The sequence below is a fragment of the Schistocerca piceifrons genome, chromosome 2 (genome assembly GCF_021461385.2).
Source record: "Schistocerca piceifrons isolate TAMUIC-IGC-003096 chromosome 2, iqSchPice1.1, whole genome shotgun sequence".
Taxonomy (NCBI): domain Eukaryota; kingdom Metazoa; phylum Arthropoda; class Insecta; order Orthoptera; family Acrididae; genus Schistocerca; species Schistocerca piceifrons.
In genome coordinates this window covers 771,542,272-771,556,963 of record NC_060139.1, presented here as the reverse complement: position 1 = coordinate 771,556,963, position 14,692 = coordinate 771,542,272, and positions in this window count along the sequence as shown.

Here is a 14,692-nt window from a genome sequence, read left to right as displayed (position 1 = left end):
CCCCTGAAGTCTTAACAGATGTCCTAACATTCCGTACCTCCTTCTTGTTCCTGTTATCCATAAATTCTTTTTCTCGCCGATTATGCGGAGAACCTCCTCATTCCTTACTTTATCAGTCCACCTAATTTTCGACGTTCTTCTGTGTACGGCATTCAAATACGGCTAGTCCCTTCTGTTTCGGTTTTCCACAGCCCGTGTCTCTCTGCCATAAAATGCTGTACTCGAAATGTATATTCTCAGAAATTTCTTCTTCAAATCAGGACCTATGTTTGATATTAATGAACGCTTGTTGCCCAGGAAAGCCCTGTTTGCCAATGCTAATGTGCCTCTTATGTCCTCCTTGCTTCGTCCGACATAGGTTATTTTACTGCCTAGGTAGCAGAATTCCTTAACTGCATCTACTTCGTGGTCACCAATAACGATGATAGGTTTCTCGCTGTTCTCATTTCTGCTACTTCTCATTACTTTTATTTTTGTTGTATTTACTCTCAACCGATTCTCTGACTCATTATACCATTCCATTCAACGGGTTCTTTAACTCTTCTTTAGTTTTACTGAGGATAGCTATGTCATCAGTGAATCTTTTTCATTGATATCCTTTCATCTTGGATTTTAATCCCACTCTTGAAGCATTCTTTTATTTCCGTCATTGCTTCTTCGATATGTAGATTGAACAGAAGGAACGAAGGACTACGTCCCTATCTTACATCCTTCTTAATCCGTGCACTTTGCTCTTGGTCTTAACTCTTACTGTTCCGTCTTGGTTCTTGTACGCATTGTACATTGGCCGTCTTTACCTATAGCTTACACCTATTTTTTCAGGATCTCGAACATATTGCACCCTTTGACATTGACAAACGCTTTTTCCAGATCGTCAAATCCTATGAACATGTTCTGATTTTTCTTCAGTCTTGCTTCCATTATCAACTGCAAAGTCAGAACTGCCTCTATGGAGCCTTTATCTTTTCCAAAGCCAAACTGATCGTCAACTAACAGATATCTTGTCTACATTATTTTGCACTATTTTTTATCTTCTGGATGACTTTGCTAGACGACAAATAACAGCACCATTTGCAAATAATCTAAGGACGCTGATCAGATTGTCCCCTAAATCGTTTATGTAGTTTAGGAACAGTAGAGAGCTTGTAATACTTATCTTTTTACCCTCTATCGGCCGCCCCGTACCACACATTAAACTGATATACAACTGATCAGAGCATATTGATATAGGTTGTGTGCACCCCTTGCCTTTTTGACGGTTTCAATTGGCTGGGGATGCTTTCGACGAGGTCTTTGAATGTCTGTGGAGGAATGACAGCCAGTCTTTCACGAAAGCGGAGACCAGAGATGGTAGTGAAATAGGACGCTGTGGTCTGGAGCCAAGTCGACGTTCTGTCTCATCCCAAAAATTTTTCATTGCGTTCAGGTGGAGGCTGGGGACAGGCCAGCTCATTTTAGGAACGTTATTGTCTACAATCCACAGGCGTTGGTTTATGACAGAGTGCATTGTCATACTAATACAACAATCGTCCCTGCATTGTTTCTCTACTATACACACTACACGGTATAACGCTGTTGCTTTAATTTTCTTTGAAAGCGGTACTGATAGACAATAAAAGCGGGTTAAAAGCTGTGAGCTGTCTGGGGAAGTTAACCTTGCATTACTGAGCAACTGTTTCACCAGATATCCAGTCTAGCTTACCGAATTACCAACCAGACTAACATTAATTATAATCTTTTAATAGTCATACGACAACCGGTGATGTATATATGTTGTTGTGGTCTTCAGTCCTGAGACTGGTTTGATGCAGCTCTCCATGCTACTCTATCCTGTGCAAGCTTCTTCATCTCCCAGTACCTACTGCAACCTACATCCTTCTGAATCTGCTTAGTGTATTCATCTCTTGGTCTCCCCCTATGATTTTTACCCTCCACGCTGCCCTCTAATACTAAATTGGTGATCCCTTGATGCCTCAGAACATGTCCTACTAACCGATCCCTTCTTCTGGTCAAGTTGTGCCACAAACTTCTCTTCTCCCCAATCCTATTCAATACTTCCTCATTAGTTATGTGATCTACCCATCTAATCTTCAGCATTCTTCTGTAGCACCACATTTCAAAAGCGATTATTCTCTTCTTGTCCAAACTATTTACCGTCCATGTTTCACTTCCATACATGGCTACACTCCATACAAATACTTTCAGAAATAACTTCCTGACACTTAAATCTATACTCGATGTTAACAAATTTCTCTTCTTCAGAAACGCTTTCCTTGCCATTGCCAGTCTACATTTTATATCCTCTCTACTTCGTCCATCATCAGTTATTTTGCTCCCCAAATGGCAAAACTCCTTTACTACTTTAAGTGTCTCATTTCCTAATCTAATACCCTCAGCAGCACCCGACTTAATTCGACTACATTCCATTATCCTCGTTTTGCTTTTGTTGATGTTCATCTTATATCCTCCCTTCAAGACACCATCCACTCCGTTCAACTGCTCTTCCAAGTCCTTTGCTGTCTCTGCCAGAATTACAATGTCATCGGCGAACCTCAAAGTTTTTATTTCTTCTCCATGGATTTTAATACCTACTCCGAATTTTTCTTTTGTTTCCTTTACTGCTTGCTCAATATAGAGATTGAATAACATCGGGGAGAGGCTACAACCCTGTCTTACTCCCTTCCCAACCACTGCTTCCCTTTCATGTCCCTCAACTCTTATAACTGCCATCTGGTTTCTGTACAAGTTGTAAATAGCCTTTCGCTCCCTGTATTTTACCCTTGCCACCTTTAGAATTTGAAAGAGAGTATTCCGGTCAACATTGTCAAAAGCTTTCTCTAAGTCTACAAATGCTAGAAACGTAGGTTTGCCTTTCCTTAATCTTTCTTCTAAGATAAGTCGTAAGGTCAGTATTGCCTCACGTGTTCCTGTATTTCTACGGAATCCAAACTGATCTTCCCCGAGGTCGGCTTCTACTAGTTTTTCCATTCGTCTGTAAAGAATTCGTGTTAGTACTTTGCAGCTGTGGCTTATTAAACTGATTGTTCGGTAATTTTCACATCTGTCAACACCTGCTTTCTTTGGGATTGGAATTATTATATTCTTCTTGAAGTCTGAGGGTATTTCGCCTGTTTCATACATCTTGCTCACCAGATGGTAGAGTTTTGTCAGGACTGGCTCTCCCAAGGCCGTCAGTAGTTCCAATGGAATGTTGTCTACTCCGGGGGCCTTGTTTCGACTCAGGACCTTCAGTGCTCTGTCAAACTCTTCACGCAGTATCGTATCTCCCGTTTCATCTTCATCTACATCCTCTTCCATTTCCATAATATTGTCCTCAAGTGCATCGCCCTTGTATAGATCCCCTATATACTCCTTCCACCTTTCTGCTTTCCCTTCTTTGCTTAGAACTGGGTTTCCATCTGAGCTCTTGATGTTCATACATGTGGTTCTCTTATCTCCAAAGGTCTCTTTAATTTTCCTGTAGGCAGTATCTATCTTACCCCTAGTGAGATAAGCCTCTACATCCTTACATTTGTCCTCTAGCCATCCCTGCTTAGCCATTTTGCACTTCCTGTCGATCTCATTTTTGAGACGTTTGTATTCCTTTTTGCCTGCTTCATTTACTGCATTTTTATATTTTCTCTTTTCATCGATTAAATTCAATATTTCTTCTGTTACCCAAAGATTTCTACTAACCCTCTTCTTTTTACCTACTTGATCGTCTGCTGCCTTCACTATTTCATCCCTCAGAGCTACCCATTCTTCTTCTACTGTATTTCTTTCCTCCATTCCTATCAATTTTTCCCTTATGCTCTCCCTGAAACTCTGTACAACCTCTGGTTCTTTCAGTTTATCCAGGTCCCATCTCCTTAAATTCCCACCTTTTTGCAGTTTCTTCAGTTTTAATCTACAGGTCATAACCAATACATTGTGGTCAGAGTCCACATCTGCCCCTGGAAGCGTCTTACAATTTAAAACCTGGTTCCTAAATCTCTGTCTTACCATTATATAATCTATCCGATACCTTTTAGTATCTCCAGGGTTCTTCCATGTATACAACCTTCTATCATGATTCTTAAACCAAGTGTTAGCTATGATTAAGTTGTGCTCTGTGCAAAATTCTATCAGGCGGCTTCCTCTTTCATTTCTTAGCCCCAATCCATATTCACCTACTACGTTTCCTTCTCTCCCTTTTCCTACACTCGAATTCCGGTCACCCATGACTATTAAATTTTCGTCTCCCTTCACTATCTGAATAATTTCTTTTATTTCATCATACATTTCTTCAATTTCTTCGTCATCTGCAGAGCTAGTTGGCATATAAACTTGTACTACTGTAGTAGGTGTGGGCTTCGTATCTATCTTGGCCACAATAATGCGTTCACTATGCTGTTTGTAGTAGCTTACCCGCATTCCTATTTTCCTATTCATTATTAAACCTACTCCTGCATTACCCCTATTGGACTTTGTGTTTATAGCCCTGTAGTCACCTGACCAGAAGTCTTGTTCCTCCTGCCGCCGAACTTCACTAATTCCCACTATATCTAACTTTAACCTATCCATTTCCCTTTTTAAATTTTCTAACCTACCTGCCCGATTAAGGGATCTGACATTTCACGCTCCGATCCGTAGAACGCCAGTTTTCTTTCTCAATATATAAAGAGAATTTAAATAAAAAGAAATAAATCAGTTTATATTTGGAAATTTATTTTACCATTGATCATTGAAATTTCAGCATATTAAACGTGAGTCATAACTAAGCTGGTACCTTATTTACGACTGTGAAAATGTGAATTTGTAATCTTACGGAACACATCAAATAGGGAGCCAAGATTGGGAGACTACATACAACACTGTATTCATAAAATAACACACAAAGAACGTTGAAACATATGCAAGAGGAAATTAACCACCACCAACCGATACAATTTTCACCCAAAGAAGCTACGTTCGTAGCACAATCCTGTCCGTCATGTAATTACCACACACTGGTATACTACATTCATACTAACTCTGTGTGAAATCTTCCCGAAAAGAATAGCTGAGGGCTACTTTGATGAATACACCACATGCTTCACGTGGTCAACTTGGTTTACACAAAGAGTGTAACTCCACAATAATTTTGATAATTAAAATAAATTAGATCGAAAAGCAATTTACAAAAGAAAAACCTCGAACTGGTTACTATCGTCTTACTATTAACCTGATGGGTCAAACAATTGTATAAGCACGTGGTACTGGTCTCACAAAGTACGCCCCACGTGGGTTGAACATAAAGAAAAGTTGCTATATTGAAAAACATTGTCAAGACGAGACGTTATAATCACACGAGCATTCGCATTTAAGATTGATGATCTTAGTTAGAGTTACTGATCAACACGTGGTTCCACTTTACTCACAAAGTAGTGACAAAGCAACTACCGGAAGATATTCTGAACCACTTCACACGCGAATTACACTGCGTTGCAATTTAAGATAACATTAGATATTTTAGAGCTAAACCTGAAATAAAGGTGATTAAATTTTCAGTTAGGCTGAACTTACGAAATCCATTGTCCTACGGACTTTGCAGACACGCGCTTAGCCCGAGATCTTACCACTTCAGACGCTCGCCGCGGGCAGACTGACTGGTCCCTTCCTGAGGGGTGGCTCACAAATACAAACGGAAGTGGCCAGAGGGGCAGCTTCCTATACCAACATGACAACGGACGGACAGGACCATACTAAGGATAGAAACCTCTTTGCTTTTAGAAAGCGTAGCTACCTATTCCGACGTTGGCCCTACTGTTCTCTAGCAGACAGGCTTGTCTGCTACCCTCAAGCATGCAACTAGAAATACATTTGCTCATTCATCCTCTCACACAGAAGGGAAGGGGGATGACAATATCTTATCATATACAGTATATAAAAGAAAGCGGATGTAGGTTCCGTATGAGACTGTGTGACATGAATTACATATAAACTGTGTTTTAAAGTGTAGTAGTATGACAGATCGTTCTCGTTTATGTGTAAAAGTAACACGTTCCACTACTCAGTCTCCTCCCAGATAGTCAGAAACGCCACAGTAAATTTAGAAGAGGAATTTATGCCGTAAATTACAACAGATTTAAGAAATCAAACATGAAAGGAATCCAACAGAGACCTTTCAACGGTGCTGTAAAATGCGTTCGTATACTTCCGCATTTAGAGTGTTCTTAAAAACTTTGTGGTCTGCTGTGACTTCCCAGTGCAACTTACAAGAAAGGGCATAAAATGCTCTACATCGTTAGAAGCCTAACAGGTCACTGCATACCATATATTGTTAGTTTCATACATTGCTAACATATCACAGAAGTTTTAGAGATGTATTATCTGTGGCTCCAGAGCTGTTTGAATCTAAGCTCTTGCAGTCCTCGCGCTATATAGTTGCTTGTAGTTAGAAGGCGTCCTTTCTGTGCTTCATTCTGATTGCTTACTGTGATAATCTGGTCTTCATATTTTGACCTCATATCGTGGTAAGAGTGTTCATGCTAAAACTGTATATAAACATTAAATATTGAAAATTTATAGAAAATGTTCGTATAAAATGTCCTGTACTTGAAGAACCTTTAATAGTCAAAATCACATTTAGTACTGTTATATTCAGCAGGTTGTTAAAAACAAAAAACAAATTTGTCAGAAATAAAAACCTTACAATTAAAACGCCCGTTGTGTAACTATGTTTCATCCCTAGTTATACAAGGGGCTTTTTAATTCTATTGTTTTTATTTGTGGCAAACTTTTTTTTATTTTTAACAAACCTATAATATTAACATCGCATGTGTGATACAGTTATAATTCACCAGGACGTATAACAGTAAGTTTTTCGAAGATCAGGGAGCCTTGAATGTTGAAATCGGTCATCAGGAATAAAAAATACTGAATGCGATCTTGGCTATTAAAATTTTTTCATTATTAATTAGGATTGCTCTTTCCAATCTCTGTTTATGAGAAATTTCAGTATTCTGTACTTGTGAATCAATTCAGGTCTGTAACTTCCATATTTTGCATTGCAAGAAAATTGGAAGATAAGGAGTGATTTTTCCATTTGATATTCATATACCACATTAGAAAAGTAGCGATTCTGAAACGAAACACGTTCTTGAAAAATTCTAGTTCAATAATATAAAGGCCAAACAAACGAAATATGACACTACGCCATACGTCATTATACACAGAGTATTTCTACTTGTTCTCCAGGTGCTGAAGGAATTCAGAGCAAAAAAAAGAAAGAAGAGATTTTCACTTTCAGTTGAATTCGAACACAAAATATTGGAGCTCATGGCCAGATGTTATTGCTAATTGTGGAAAACGTGAAACCTATGCTGTTAGAATCTGTAATAAAACGAAGAACTCATTCAAAGGGATCCCAAGGTAAGGTGGTTTTACGTATCACTGAGGAAGAGGGCCCTTTTTATGAAAACCAGTCTCATGAACTAATATTTTTTGATGAGTGTACCGTTATGACCTTAAGGTACTCTCAAGTTCCTTTTTGAAAACAACGAAGAAAAGTCAAAGAAGATATATTTTCTGATTTTCTTTCTACTAAAGCAGTTTCCAAAATGCTGTAATGAGACTAAAAAACTGAGAATTTTCGAACTTCAAAGCACAAAAATTCAGGCACAACAAGGGGGACCACCCCACAACCACGAAAAAGACACCACATCCTACGTACTTCACTTTTGGCACTATAACTGATGGCAGGTAACGTTAGCCAGGCATTCGCCCAACCCACAACCTTCCATCGAACTGCCAAGGGGTGTAGCGTGATCTATCAGTGCAAATTAGTCGTTTCCAGTCATGCGTCGTCCAGTGACATCGCTCTTTAGAGCAGCCCAAGTGTCGCCTACCATCGGCCACAGAAATGATTGGCTTATGATGAGATGCTTCATTACTGTACGCCTACACGCAATCATTGTGCTGTCTGAACTGATGGTAGCACTTTGGAACTTACGACTGGCAACGATTGACTTAGACGGCCTTATAGGACTGGAGAAAGTCTCTGAAAGATCTGTTATTCAATGATACATTCTGCTGCTACTACTTGTCTACATACGATACACCGAACTCCTTTTAGTCTGGCGGTTGCGCCTCTCGTGACATCCTGTGGTCAATTTCGCATTACATATGGGTGTCCGCATACTTTGGAACAGATAAAAGCGTAAATTTCACGATTTGTTAATTGCTTGAGTTTCTAAATTAGTTTGCAGCCTCAAGTGCTCCAACACCTTTAATGTAGTTAATTATTTCCTTGAGAGCGTGGCTTCACAGAGAGAATCGAGAAAAATATCTGAGCAAGATGCTCCGAAATACGAACTTTCACACTGATGAACGATATATATATTTTCTCAAATCAGCATTCCTTTTTCTCAACACATACTAATCGTACAGGGATGAACGACGTATAGCTCCAAAAGTTTTTAACAGACTTCTGACGTTGCATACCGATTTTGTGCTGAAGCTTACTATTTGTGGAAAATTTTAACGTAAGTGAGACTTTTAACTGTCATAGGCAAAAGTCCATCATGGAAGCCAAGTTTCATATCTGTGTTGTAAAGAGCTAACTTATTTATTACGAATAAAAGAATTTTCATATTATCTTGCTATAAATATCATTTTATTTGTTTTAAGGTACTTATTAACTGGATAATTTGTATACAGCATTTTCACAGATAACAGCCGTTACCACTGTGGTGGTCACGGTCGCCGTACAAGTTAACTTTTCTAAATGAATATAATTTCCAAAACGACAAACACGTTTGTGATTGTCGCCCTGAATTTTGATTTACCTATTGCATCTACGGCCCATCGTGCTTATTTGAAAAACTAAGTACAATAAAAAACTGGAAATACACTATAGGTTATTGTGGCCTTACTATGGCAGGTAAGAAGCGAACACGACGTTCTAACCTATATATTTCGGATTTCTTTAGTTCGTTGAATTTTACATTCGTGTTTCTTATTAAACTTCTCTTCAGCGACTGGTAAATTTAAATATTACAGTCTAAAGTTAGAAATTAAAAGGCACTGGCGACAGACAAATATTATCATGAGCTTCTTTTCTCCTTACTTCTTTTAGTTTGTGTTCGTATTTGCTCATTAATATTAACTATAGTCACTACCGACGAACTTAATACCATGTGATAGAAGCATGCCTTTCCAGTTAACAAGAGGACAGCTGCTGATTAATATTGCATTTTCTATCACTTTAAAAAAGTCGCAGGGACAATCGCTTCAAAGAGCTGGATCGTAGTTACAAAATCTCATCTTTACTCATGGACCGTTGTATGTAACCGTCTCTATGGTAACTACATCAGCTAATTTTTGTACTCCTTAAAGAAAATCAAAAACATAAAGTGCAGAAGATTCCACTCTTACGTCAAATATCGTGTACATCGAGGTATTGTAATACCCTGTAAAGAATTTTGTTCAAAATTATGTGCATAGAAATTTATAGGGGGAGTTCTGAAATTCCGGTTACAGACTTCTAGGACTTGTAGATGGGAGTGAGTACATAATATTTTGAATCGGAAGCCATGTACGAATGCGTCATCCAACGACGCTACAGAGCACCAGAAATGTAGGCGCCAGCACCAGTGTACTGGGTGATTCATGAATTTATGATACACCTTTATGCACAGGATGTTCGGAAATTCCCGTTACTAACTTCCAGGTGTTGTAGCGAGGAGTGAGTATGTAATATTCTGAAATGGAATCCATGTCAAGAAACGTCATCCAACGATGTTACAGATCGTCATAGTTATAGGCACCGGCACCTGTAAATCTACGGGAAGATTCCGTGGTGATGTTACAGAGTTGCTAGGTTGATGGATAAATGTATCAGTTTGAGGTACGGTCCCTGTACCGGAAACGAACCAGTTAAAAGCGAAAGCCTTTTTGATACCTCCAACAGTCAAATACGTATACTGGTATTGTTGTTGCTGACACTATAGGGTAGGCAACTTTCATATGTGGTGGTACGGACAAAAGCAAAGAAATAACGTCCACTAAACAAGAGCTCTGAAAAGGCACACCTTAGGAACTATGAACACCTATTCATCTTCGTTACTGTGAACCCATCTCCTCTATCGAACAAGTGCTCAGAGCTCTTAAGGTACGCAATTTAGAGCCCGGAGTAGGAATTGAAATCCATGGATAAGAAATAAAAACTTTGAGGTTCGCCGATGACATTGTAATTCTGTCAGAGACAGCAAAGGACCTGGAAGAGCAGCTGAACGGAATGGACAGTGTCTTGAAAGGAGGATATAAGATGAACATCAACAAAAGCAAAACGAGGATAATGGAATGTAGTCGAATTAAATCGGGTGATGCTGCGGGAATTAGATTAGGAAATGAGACACTTAAAGTAGTAAAGGAGTTTTGCTATTTGGGGAGCAAAATAACTGATGATGGTCGAAGTAGAGAGGATATAAAATGCAGACTGGCAATGGCAAGGAAAGCGTTTCTGACGAAGAAAACTTTGTTAACATAGAGTATAGATTTAAATGTCATGAAGTCGTTACTGAAAGTACTTGAATGGAGTGTAGCCATGTGTGGAAGTGAAACGTGGACGATAAATAGCTTAGACAAGAAGAGAATAGAAGCTTTCGAAATCTGGTGCTACAGAAGAATGCTGAAGATTAGATGGGTAGATCACATAACTAATGAGGAAGTACTGAATAGAATTGGGGATGAGTTTGTGGCACAACTTGACAATAAGAAGGGATCGGTTGGTAGGACATGTTCTGAGGCCTCAAGGGATCACCAATTTAGTACTGGAGAGCAGCGTGGAGGGTAAAAATCGTAGAGGGAGACCAAGAGATGAATACACTAAACAGATTCAGAAGGATGTAAGTTGCAGTAGGTACTGGGAGATGAAGAAGCTTGCATAGGATAGAGTAGCATGGAGAGCTACATCAAACCAGTCTCTGTACTGAAGACCACAACAACAACAACAACAACAACAGCATTTACTAGACTTTTGTCTTATTTTGGTCCATACTGCTACCTCTGAAAGTTACCTACCGTACAACGTTAGCAGGAACAGTACCGGTACCTGTCTTCCACTGTCAGAGTTATAAGAACGGCTTTCGCTTCTAACTTCCGACACGTTCGTTTCCGGTACGGGGACCCTTACCTCAGAGTGATACATTTATACTTCTCCATCACCATAGAAATCTCGTAACGCCATCACCGAATCGCCCTTTGTATACATATATTTACAGAAGCCGGCGCGTGTAACTTCGATGCTCTGTAGCGCCGTTGGATGACGTATTCGGATGTGGCTCCCTATTCGAAATATTATGTACTCACTCCCCTCTATAAGTCCTGGAAGTTTTTAGCGAGAATTTCCGAACACACTGTACAGAGTGGTCCACTGATCGTGACCGGGCCAAATATCTCACGAAATAAGCGTCAAACGAAAAAACTTCAAAGAACGAAACTTGTCTAGCTTGAAGGGGGAAACCAGATGGCGCTATGGTTGGCGCGCTAGATGGCGCTGCCATGGGTCAAACGGATAGCGTTTTCTTAAGTAGGAACCCCCATTTTTTATTACATATTCGTGTAGTACGTAAAGACATATGAATGTTTTAGTTGGGCCACTTTTTTCGCTTTGTGATAGATGGCGCTTTAATAGTCACAAACTTATGGCTCACAATTTTAGACGAGCAGTTGGTAAAAGGTAGGATTTTTAAATTAAAATACAGAACGTAGGTACGTTTGAACGTTTTATTTCGGCTGTTCCAATGTGATACATGTGCCTTTGTGAACTTATCATTTCTGAGAACGCATGTTGTTACAGCGTGATTACCTGTAAATACTACATTAATGCAATAAATGCTCAAAATGATGTCCGTCAACCTTAATGCATTTGGCAATACGTGTAACGACATTCCTCTCAACAGCGAGTAGTTCGCCTTCCGTAATGTTCGCACATGCATTGACAAAGCGCTGACGCATGTTGTCAGGCGTTGTCGGTGGATCACGATAGCAAATATCCTTCAACTAACCTCACGGAAAGAAATCCGGGATGTCACATCCGGTGAACGTGCGGGCCATGGTTTGGTGCTTCGACACCCAATCCACATGTCATGAAATAGGCTATTCAATACCGCTTCAACCACACGCGAGCTATGTGCCGGACATCCATCATGTTGGAAGTACATGGCCATTCTGTCATGCAGTGAAACATCTTGTAGTAACATGGGTAGAACATTACGTAGGAAATCAGCATACACTGCACCATTTAGATTGTCATCGATAAAATGGGGGCCAATTATCCTTCCTCCCATAATGCCGCACCATACATTAACCCGCCAAGGTCGCTGATGTTCCACTTGTCGCAGCCATCGTGGATTTTCCGTTGCCGGTTTACGTTATCGCTGTTGGTGAATGACGCTTCGTCGCTAAATAGGGCGCGTGCAAAAAATCTGTCATCGTCCCGTAATTTCTCTTGTGCCTAGTGGCGGAACTGTACACGACGTTCAGATTCGTCGCCATGCAATTACTGGTGCACAGAAATATGGTACGGATGCAATCGAAGTTTTTGAGATTCCCGATTCTCGCGCAATTTGTCTGCTACTGGTGTGCGGCTTAGCGTCGTGGTTGACGTTTCACATGTAGCTGAACACTTCATGTTTCCTTAAATAACGTAACTATCCGGCGAACGGTCCGGACACTTGGATGATGTCGTCCAGGATACCAAGCAGCATACACAGCACACGCCCGTTGGGCATTTTGATCACAATAGCCATACATCAACACGATATCGACCTTTTCCGCAGTTGGTAAAAGGTTCGTTTTAACATGGGTAAAGTATCGCGGAGCAAATACCGTCCGCACTGGCGGAATGTTATGTGATACCACGTACTTATACGTTTGTGACTACTACAGCGCCATCTATCACAAAGCGGAAAAAATGGTCCAACTAAAACATTCATATTTCTTTAGGTATTACACGAATATGTAATACAAAACGGGGGTTCCTATTTAAAAAACAGCAGTTGATATCCGTTTGACCTATGGCAGCGCCATCTAGCGGGAAAACAATAGCACCATCTGGTTTCCCCCTTCAAGCTAGACGAGTTTTGTTCTTTGTAGTTTTTTCGTTTGATGCTTATTTCGTGAGATATTTGCCCCGGTCACTATGAATGGACCACTCTGTATATAACGACGTAGGCTATCATAAATCTATGATTATTATTTCAGTCGTTCAACTCTTTATAAAGGTGTTTTCTCTTCATTCCCACAGTTAACCTACCCCAAGGACTAAAATTATTCAAAATACTGTCATTATTTAAAACTATAGAAGTGCGAAAGTTTAGCACGGGTGCCCTGTTTATTCTGCAGTTGCCTTAAGGTCTGTCTACAGCCATTGTCAGGGCCTTTGTACAGCGCTACAGACAGCTCCCTAGTGGTTAGTGAAGCTGCTTCGGAAGGGGAGCCCACGCTTTGCCGGCCAGAGCCGCGCTTGGCTGTCACGCGCGGCTGTGGAGCGCGGCTGCCGCCTGCCGGCCGGACAGGCTGGTCCAATCGGAGGCAGCCATCGCCGCTCGTCGCTCCTAATGGTAACTGGCGGATCGAGGGACGTGAGCCGAATTATTCAGCGGGGAAAACACAAATACGCGCTCGCGGGGGAGGGAGAGACAGGAAGGAAAAAAAAGGGAACGTATTTAAATAAGCGGGCCCGCTTTTAAAATCGAACGGTGCGAACAAGCGTTTCGTGGCCCCACCCACTGCTTCCCTCCCCGCCCCAGTGCCCTGAGCCCCCCCTGGAACTGGAACTGGAAGCTCTGACGAGTGTAGCCACCCACGCATCGATCAGATAGCGGCGGCGGGCGGCTCGCGGCTCCGCTGCGCGGCCGTATTTCAATGGGCTTAATGTCACTCCGGAGGATGAAATACCGTTTTCATAAACTTCTTACTTCTCTCTCCGTGGCGGGCAAACAGAAGGGCCAACAGCGGAAGAGCCCTTTCTGGAGCGTCCAGAAGCGCGGGCGGATCTTCCCTTTTCTTTTCCTTCGTTTCTTTTTCCGCTTCCTCGATCCTCACTGGCAGACATACGTCAGAATTAAACCTGCCTTTGATAAAAAGTACCCTTACAGCTGCAGCACGCGAACTCCATCTAGCAAAGCAGCCACTGACGCAAAGTGAGAACGAAGACGCAATATGTGCCGCAACTCTCTCTCTCCCTCTCTCTCAGTTTTCGCAAAGCCGTACCTGCGCATCTGGAGTTTAGCATGTATCTCCCGGTAAACCGCGTCCTCAGGTGCCTGAAGAAAGCGGAAAAAGAAATAACAAACACGGCTGTGCGAGACGAGAGGAACAGGGGTCGAGGGGGTAAAAAAAAAAAGCGCGACTGGCGAGAGGAATTGCGCGCGCCCGGGGCTCTTCTTGCGTTGTCTCGGAATTAGGAGGGCCTGGCTGGGAGAGGCGGCGCAGCGAGCATTAGTCTGGGCAGGTGTGGGCGCACGGCCGCCCAGATTGGGGATAAGGCGGCTCCAGGCCGGCCCCGCACTTGCTACCTCGCGCCGGGATTACTGCGCGCCTTCCTCCGGGACGCGTCTCTAGGGCCAGAGCCGCTCCTCCGCCGGCGAGAAAAACAGCGGCCCGGCTTACAGGAATTACGCTCAATTGCAAATTAAAAACGCGGCCCCGGGCGGCCACCTCCTTG